The sequence below is a fragment of the Coregonus clupeaformis genome, chromosome 15, assembly GCF_020615455.1.
Source record: "Coregonus clupeaformis isolate EN_2021a chromosome 15, ASM2061545v1, whole genome shotgun sequence".
NCBI lineage: Eukaryota > Metazoa > Chordata > Actinopteri > Salmoniformes > Salmonidae > Coregonus > Coregonus clupeaformis.
In genome coordinates this window covers 30,037,130-30,046,507 of record NC_059206.1, presented here as the reverse complement: position 1 = coordinate 30,046,507, position 9,378 = coordinate 30,037,130, and the positions used below count along the sequence as shown (strand labels likewise).

The 9,378-nt window shown below is 41.9% G+C and overlaps 1 protein-coding gene across 1 annotated transcript in view; it reads left to right on the top strand.

Moving 5' to 3' along the window:
• Positions 1 to 536: 536 nt before the first annotated feature.
• tnca (tenascin Ca) overlaps positions 537 to 9,378 on the top strand; it is an 89,496-nt gene continuing 80,654 nt past the window's right edge. Inside the window, exon 1 of the mRNA XM_041898553.2 lies at positions 537 to 780. The gene's annotated coding sequence lies outside the window, so the exon portion shown is untranslated. The remainder of the gene's footprint in view (positions 781 to 9,378) is intronic.

The window sequence follows — 9,378 nt, the reverse complement described above, 5'->3', positions numbered from 1 at the left end:
GGCCTTTGTTAGATTTTAGTCCATAGCCAATGGATTGGTTCCTATAATGTTCAGAGAGATAAGGAAATGCACCTATTATCCAATCAGAAATGTTACTTTTGTTCTACAACTTGACAATACACATGACTATTTTGCACTACTGTTCAGACAGAAGGGTAGCTTTTCAACTCTGATATCTATATAGTATGTCGGAGGCACTGACCTCTTTCGTGCCACTGATTCGTGCGACCGACAGCTGATTGTTAGTATTGATTTTGGCTTCTTCATTAGGGGACTCCCTATAGAGAGACATGTTGCCATTGAAATAAGCCATTGAAATCATCCATTGCCGAATTGCATTGTCTGTAGAGAGATGAGTATTAGCAATGCTGTCTGCAGTAGTCAGATCTGTGGGTTTGAGCGAACTTGTAGACCCAACCGATCGTCAAAGCCTTTAAGAGTGTAGGACTACAAACTTAGTACACTCTCGTCTATGCCTGACAGTGTTATGGTTTACAACATGGCTCTTGGATGCTTCATGAAGTGACACCAGAACATGGGAGAATATTTGGACCGGAGGACCTACTTGTGACATGAGAGGGGCATCCCCTGCATCCCTCTGGTTGGTTTTGGAGAGTGGATGGACGGTGGTGACCCGCTGATTTTGAGAAGGAAGAAGCATGCAGTGACCTCAAGAGGCCTGTAGTGTCTGTCTGGTCACACTGGGGCCCTGCAGTGTAGACAGCTGTAGTGGCTCACTGGATAGAGCAGAGGGAGTTGAAGAGGTGAAACTGCTTAGAGGTTTGTGCCAACATTTTTCATTACTGTACATATTGGTGGATGTAGGGTGTAGGTTAATAGCTATGTGAACTATCAATGCAATAAAAGGCTTCTTTATTTTAAAGTACCATACTGTAAGCCAGATTCTAGACACAAATTGTAACAAAGTACAAATCCGGTTCAAGTTAATAAAGTACAAATCCGGTTCATGTTAATGATAAGAAGTAATCACCCTATATTTAATTTATGATGGGGGGGTTCATTATAATTATAATGAAAAGGTGCCTCTCTGTCCCAAAACACACGTTTTCTGGAGACTTTTGGGAGGAGTGCTGATAACGTCACCCACTGTATGCGCTTTTGGTAGCCTAATTACATCCAGATGGAGGAGACATCCGTACACAATGCATCCCTGACCACCTTCTGAAGTGGTCAGCCAGATCTGAACACAATCAGACCACAAAGCGACTTTTGTGCATCTAGAGCCGTCTTTTCAATGGCTTCATACAGTGGGGAAAAAAAGTATTTAGTCAGCCACCAATTGTGCAAGTTCTCCCACTTAAAAAGATGAGAGAGGCCTGTAATTTTCATCATAGGTACACGTCAACTATGACAGACAAATTGAGAATTTTTTTCCAGAAAATCACATTGTAGGATTTTTTATGAATTTATTTGCAAATTATGGTGGAAAATAAGTATTTGGTCACCTACAAACAAGCAAGATTTCTGGCTCTCACAGACCTGTAACTTCTTCTTTAAGAGGCTCCTCTGTCCTCCACTCGTTACCTGTATTAATGGCACCTGTTTGAACTTGTTATCAGTATAAAAGACACCTGTCCACAACCTCAAACAGTCACACTCCAAACTCCACTATGGCCAAGACCAAAGAGCTGTCAAAGCACACCAGAAACAAAATTGTAGACCTGCACCAGGCTGGGAAGACTGAATCTGCAATAGGTAAGCAGCTTGGTTTGAAGAAATCAACTGTGGGAGCAATTATTAGAAATGGAAGACATACAAGACCACTGATAATCTCCCTCGATCTGGGGCTCCACGCAAGATCTCACCCGTGGGGTCAAAATGATCACAAGAACGGTGAGCAAAAATCCCAGAACCACACGGGGGGACCTAGTGAATGACCTGCAGAGAGCTGGGACCAAAGTAACAAAGCCTACCATCAGTAACACACTACGCGCCAGGGACTCAAATCCTGCAGTACCAGACGTGTCCCCGCTTCTGCTTACGCCAGTACATGTCCAGGCCCATCTGAAGTTTGCTAGAGTGCATTTGGATGATCCAGAAGAGGATTGGGAGAATGTCATATGGTCAGATGAAACCAAAATAGAACTTTTTGGTAAAAACTCAACTCGTCGTGTTTGGAGGACAACGAATGCTGAGTTCATCCAAAGAACACCATACCTACTGTGAAGCATGGGGGTGGAAACATCATGCTTTGGGGCTGTTTTTCTGCAAAGGGACCAGGACGACTGATCCGTGTAAAGGAAAGAATGAATGGGGCCATGTATCGTGAGATTTTGAGTGAAAACCTCCTTCCATCAGCAAGGGCATTGAAGATGAAACGTGGCTGGGTCTTTCAGCATGACAATGATCCCAAACACACCGCCCGGCAACGAAGGAGTGGCTTCGTAAGAAGCATTTCAAGGTCCTGGAGTGGCCTAGCCAGTCTCCAGATCTCAACCCCATAGAAAATCTTTGGAGGGAGTTGAAAGTCCGTGTTGCCCAGCGACAGCCCCAAAACATCACTGCTCTAGAGGAGATCTGCATGGAGGAATGGGCCAAAATACCAGCAACAGTGTGTGAAAACCTTATGAAGGCTTACAGAAAACGTTTGACCTGTGTCATTGCCAACAAAGGGTATATAACAAAGTATTCAGAAACTTTTGTTATTGACCAAATACTTATTTTCCACTATTATAATTTGCAAATAAATTCATAAAAAATCCTACAATGTGATTTTCTGGATTTTTTCCCCTCATTTTGTCTGTCATAGTTGACGTGTACCTATGATGAAAATTACAGGCCTCTCTCATCTTTTTAAGTGGGAGAACTTGCACAATTGGTGGCTGACTAAATACTTTTTTCCCCCACTGTATTCTGATAGCAGAAGTCGCATGTACTGTAAGTGTCAAGTGTAGAAACAACCTTAGACTGTTATTTGTAAACTATATTTAGTCTCCAAATGATTTATGCAAACATACATAAAGTACAAGTCAAAAGTTTGGACACACCTACTCATTCAAGGGTTTTTCTTTATTTGTACTATTTTCTACAATGCAGAATAATAGTGAAGACATCAAAACTATGAAATAACACATGCAAAATCATGTAGTAACCAAAAAAGTGTTAAACAAATCAAAATATATTTTATATTTGAGATTCTTCAAATAGCCACCCTTTGCCTTGATGACAGCTTTGCACACTCTTGACATTCTCTCAACCAGCTTCACCTGGAATGCTTTTCCAACAGTCTTGAAGGAGTTCCCACATATGCTGAGCACTTGTTGAATGCTTTTCCTTCACTCTGCCGTCCGACTCATCCCAAACCATCTCAATTGGGTTGAGGTCGGGGGATTGTGGAGGCCAGGTCATCTGATGCAGCACTCCATCACTCTCCTTCTTGGTCAAATAGCGCTTACACAGCCTGGAGGTGTGTTGGGTCATTGTCATTGTCATTGGTCCTCTGTAGCTCAATTGGTAGAGCATGGCGCTTGTAATGCCAGGGTAGTGGGTTCGATCCCCGGGACCATCCATACGTAAAAATATATGCACACATGACTGTAAGTCGCTTTGGATGCTAAATGGAATATTATTATTATATTATATTATTGTCCTGTTGAAAAACAGCCCAAAATAGTCCAAACCAGATGGGATGGCGTATCGCTGCAGATTGCTGTGGTAGCCATGCTGGTTTGGTGTGCCTTGAATTCTAAATAAATCACAGACAGTGTCACCAGCAAAGCACCCCTACACCATAACACCTCCTCCTCCATGCTTTATGGTGGGAACTACACATACGGAGATCATCCGTTCACCCACACCGCATCTCACAAAGACACGGCGGTTGGAAGCAAAAATCTTCAATTTGGACTCCAGACCAAAGGACAAATTTCCACCGGTCTAATGTCCATTGCTCGTGTTTCTTGGCCCAAGCAGGTCTCTTCTTCTTATTGGTGTCCTTTAGTAGTGATTTCTTTGCAGCAATTCGACCATGAAGGCCTGATTCACACAGTCCCCGCTGAACAGTTGATGTTGAGATGTGTCTGTAACTTGAACTCTGTGAAGCATTTATTTGGGCTGCAATTTCTGAGGCTGGTAACTCTAATGAACTTATCCTCTGCAGCAGAGGTCACTCTGGGTCTTCCATTCCTGTGGCGGTCCTCATGAGAGCCAGTTTCATCATAGTGCTTGATGGTTTTTGCGACTGCACTTGAAGAAACTTTCAAAGTTCTTGAAATGTTTCTGTATTTTCTGACCTTCATGTCTTAAAGTAATGATGGACTGTTGTTTCTCTTTGCTTATTTGAGCGGTTCTTGCCATAATATGGACTTGGTCTTTTACCAAATAGGGCTATCCTCTGTATACCCCCCCTACCTTGTCACAACACAACTGATTGGCTCAAACACATTAAGAAGGAAAGAAATTCCATAAATTAACTTTTAAGAAGGCACACCTGTTAATTGAAATGCATTCCAGTTGACTACCTCATGAAGCTGTTTGAGAGAATGCCAAGAGTGTGCAAAGCTGTCATGAAGGCAAAGGGTGGCTATTTGAAGAATCTCCTAGGGGAAAAATAATGAGACAGGAGTCACTTGCTCCTGTGCTGGAGATGGATGGCAGTGAGAGACAGACAAAGATGGACGTCAATTACCACCAGAGAAGTGTGTCTGGGACAAAGATTCATATGGGCTAGAGGTCACTGGACTGTTGCTAACAGACCTCTCAACAGTCTAGACTAACCCACATTTTTTAACCTAGTGATGGATAAACAGACAATTAGGTTGGGATTTCGTAACATGTTACGTCACATTTAGCTACCATCTATAAAGGATTTATAACCAGGTTTAAGTCTTCTTCTGGAAAGCACTTTCAATAGATTAGACCTGATATAGCCTACTAGATTTGACGTATGCCTCTGCAAGAGAGGGTGTCGATTTAGAGATTGTGGAACTCACCAATATTCTCTCCACATTTGCTGTGTGTGTGTCCACAGCCGAGGGCATGTACATGAGGAGGATAAACCATGAGCAAGATCTTCAGAAATGTTCCACCTCCCACGGGTGTCCACATTTAACGGCGATGGTGCAGTTGCCATAGGGAAGCCAGATTGTTTTGGTTGGTGTTGGTTAGACTTCCTTCTTTACAAGCGATGCCTTTTCTGCTTCGTCATCAGATTTCTCCTAAAGCAACAGGAGGACCCATTTCTATTGTGCATTCAGAGACTTGGTTCTATCATGGAAATACTTTCATTGTAATAAAGCCGTACTTAGACCCATTGGCATAATTGCCTGTAATCAAGTCCATTATGTTCAACTGCCTCAATAACCATAGTAAGACAGTGAATAGGTAAGTTCAGAAAATGGGTTAAGTTTATTGGTTTGAAACCCTGTGGATTCCAATGATTCTGGCTGAAATCACCAAGTTTAATTGTCCATTTAGTTGGATGTAGTGGAGAATGTCTCATCTTGAAACAATGTGCGGAAATACTGAGAGAGATGTGTCACTTGATGAACTGAAGATAGTTTCCTCTTATCCAATCAAATCCTTGTTTTGGCATGATGTCACACTGCATGGTGTAATAACACAAGGATCTGTTCAAGATGTCTTTCCTTAGAAAGACCTACAGCATAGCAGCTATATCTGTCTTGATCTTCAATATGATAAAGCAAGTGGATTCCATCTTATACTCAAACATTCACGTTCCTCTTGCATTGATGTCAGTTTGAGTTCTCAAGTTAGGATTCAGCGTAATCTTTTGTAAGTCAATCCCATCTTCGGACTATATTGCGACCATTGTCTCCTGCCCTGATGTGTATGTTTAAGAGCTTTCCAATATGGTGGCGAGATTTCAATGAAACGTACAGAGGACAATGGGACCCCTGTGTCTATTCTTTTAAACTTATAATTCCTGCTTTTAACTTCTCTGGGATCACTGAAAAGTAAATGTTAGGAAAATTGAAATTCTATATTGTAACAATGGCGACCATTAATGGTCCATACACTCAATGTAATACTTTTTTAATAAACACGGATCATTGGTATGTGTGTCCTTCCGTTTGACATTAACTTGATCTTGGTTTGGTGAACGAAAAAAGTAAATATGGGGGAATGTCCTGTGGGAATTTGAGTGTAAAATATTAAGTGACTGAACAGCAGCAGAATCAGTTTACCACAACCAATCAGTCTAATGCATGTCTGCTTCGCTTGTTAAACAATTTAATCAAACCAGGAACGCATGAAAATATTATTTGCTGGGGTAAAAGGGTTGTTTGTTATAGAGGCCTAATTCTCTACTATAGTGTTCCCCCCTCCTTGTGATTAAGTGGCTGTCTGATTGACATAATGATGTATTCAGCTCAGTCTCAGAGATACAGGTGAATAGCAAGTCACTTTGTCCCTATACTGCAATGGCTTCCCTCAGAAATGCAAGACTAATGCAACCAGGAGCTTGTAAGGTCAAAAGTGTAACACGTCAAAAAAACACCAGAGAGATGGCCAGCCGTTCCATGCATAACACCACTCCATGCAGTGTTGGGAGAAAAAAAAATCATATTGAACAAGGGGATGTCACTGGTTAGGAGTCAAAGGTTACAGTGACGTAGGAAGCTAAAAGCGATTGGCTCCTATGTATGTCAAACAGGACTCGGGGTCAAGACATCTCCATCTCCCACAATAGGATCTGATCTAGGATTTGAGGGCAGAGCAAAGGTCAAGTATTTTATGGCATCTTTCAAATATGTGTTACTGATAGAAAGGGCCAGAGGGAGAGGCTATAAGATCTTCTGACAGAGGCTGGATGGAAAGGAAGAGAGTCTTCTCTACCTCACTATATCTGTCTCAAGGATATACAGTACAGATACATAAAAAGCAATATATCAGATCTTTGAATTTAACATTTACAATATATCAATGTAGATATGTAGATATGCATAGTCATTTTAACTATACCTACATGTAAATATTACCTCAATTACCTTGACTAACCGGTGCCCCCGCACATTGACTCTGTACCGGTACCCCCTGTATATAGCCTCGCTACTGTTATATTTACCGTTCTTTTACTGCTTTAATTTTTTTACTTATCTATTGTTTACTTAACACTTATTTTTCTTAAAACTGCATTGTTGGTTAAGTCTTGTAAGTAAGCATTTCACTGTAAGGTCTACACCTGTTGTATTCGGCGCATGTGATGAATAACATTTGATTTGATTTGATAGTGGGCTACCTCATGGAAAGAAATTCATGGTCATGGTTTTCTATTGCATGGTAAAGGTTCCATGACCCTACTCCATTGGCTTGTTTTGCGGAGTCGCCATCCACATCCACTCTGCTGACTCCACAGATAACCCTCCACCTCCCAGGCTGCTTGGCTTTGTACAGACCACCTCAGGTTTACCTCTCATGACCTGTGGCCTGTTCAGAAGACTGAGCAGATAGAAGTATATTATGTAGAACAGATATGATTGTCTGTCAGGTATCACGTTTTCTCTATTCATTACATTTCTATGTGCAAAGTGTGTTTTCCACTGCGATGACTGGTGCCTGTACCTACATCTCTCTCCTCACCAGCCTGCTCTGCTCTCAGTCTCTCTGAGCACTCAGTGAGGAGGGCATACTGCCATGGGCACCCTCTGGCAGCAGGAGAGTGTGTGGTGGGTGCCAGCTGCTTTTAGTTCCACAAGACAGTGCTTTCACTCTTCACTGTTGACGCTGGCTGGCCGTGGTGAAGCTGAGGCACAGACCCCCACCACCACGAGGCCTGCAGGGCTGGCTACTCAGCAGGCTGACATCATCTCTGGAGGAGCCTCACTCATGTGAGAGATGGGAAATGTGGAAAATTGGGTTTGGTTCTCGCCGCAACGCATGGCATGCAGTATCCTGGTTCAGCGGCATTTCCTTCCTTTCAAAGCGGCATGTTTAGGCTCAGAGAAGTATTAGCATTGAAAATTGTGAAGGATTATTTAGCTTTTTTTTTAGGTATTTTAGGGTTAGCCTCCCTGGTCTGATGTTAAGTTACAGAATGAATGATACCCTTTCGTCAGTTATGGAAAAAGTAGCATGTTCTTTCACTGTCTTTGTTTAAATCTATTTTCAGATTTATTTAAGCCTGCACATCTGCAGACTAAAATAAAATCTCAAGATTACAAATGCTTGTTTTGTGTTATGACATCTTCTGAAGCTTTGCCTGCGTATTTCCAATTTCTCCTTTTCCCTTTGCCAAGACTGACAGTTACTTCAGGCCTGTGGTATTGTGTCAGTACAACAGTTGATGTGTGATATGTATTTATTGGCTTTTAATTTAAATTACTGTCTGGCCTGTCATGATTCAAGGACTGAATGTAATGGAGCTAGCCTATTTCTATTTAGTACAGATGTAGCTAATTCACTGCATTCTTCATTTATCTAGGCAAATGTCAGATCATTGAATACTTGGTGCAAAGACGCACTAAGCTAAAGATAATTAGTACAAATTAAAGCTGAAAAAATTTAACTTTTTGGGCGACCCGACCAAATTCACATAGACTGAGAGCAGAGCAGGCTGGTGAGGAGAGAGATGTAGGTACAAGCACCAGTCATCGCAGTGGAAAACACACTTTGCACATAGAAATGTAATGAATAGAGAAAACGTGATACCTGACAGACAATCATATCTGTTCTACATAATATACTTCTATCTGCTCAGTCTTCTGAACAGGCCACAGGTCATGAGAGGTAAACCTGAGGTGGAAGAGAAAATATATTTCACAGCGGTTTAGATGGTACAATGATTCTCTACACTATACTTGCTTGTTTTGTCACATAAACTGAAATTAGGCGAACTATTCCAATTTTAGCAACCAGGAAATGGCTTTCTGCATAGTGCATCTTTAATAGATACATGGAACATTGAAATAGATACTGGTATGAACACAGGTGTCTATCTCATTCTGATTCTGACCCTCTGACCCAACCTCTGACATCCAGTAGCTTAACAAGGATGACATCACCGTCCTCCTCGATGTTTCGAGTGGTGCTGTTTAGACGACGAAGCAGCTGTGGAGCGTGCGTCTTTGACAGGCCTTTGGCTTTGGGACATCTCTGTCTGAGGGAGCCCACTTTCCCGGTCTCTCTGAAACAAAAGCCTAGTCTGTACATCCGCAATGAGCTGCTATCCCACTGCTGATGAACACTGGCAGTGGCTAGATGTGATCTCTATGTCAGGTTAGCTCAGGTGACCTAGGGGGATTTAGTATTAAAGAATTTGTAACATTACTGACCCTGCTGCTCTCTTGGCCCCGGTTTATAGGTTACTATCTTGGACCAGATCTACAATCTCCGGTCATGTCTCTCTTCCAAAATATATGTTATCTCAAAGAGATTAACCTGGATAAATAAAAGTTA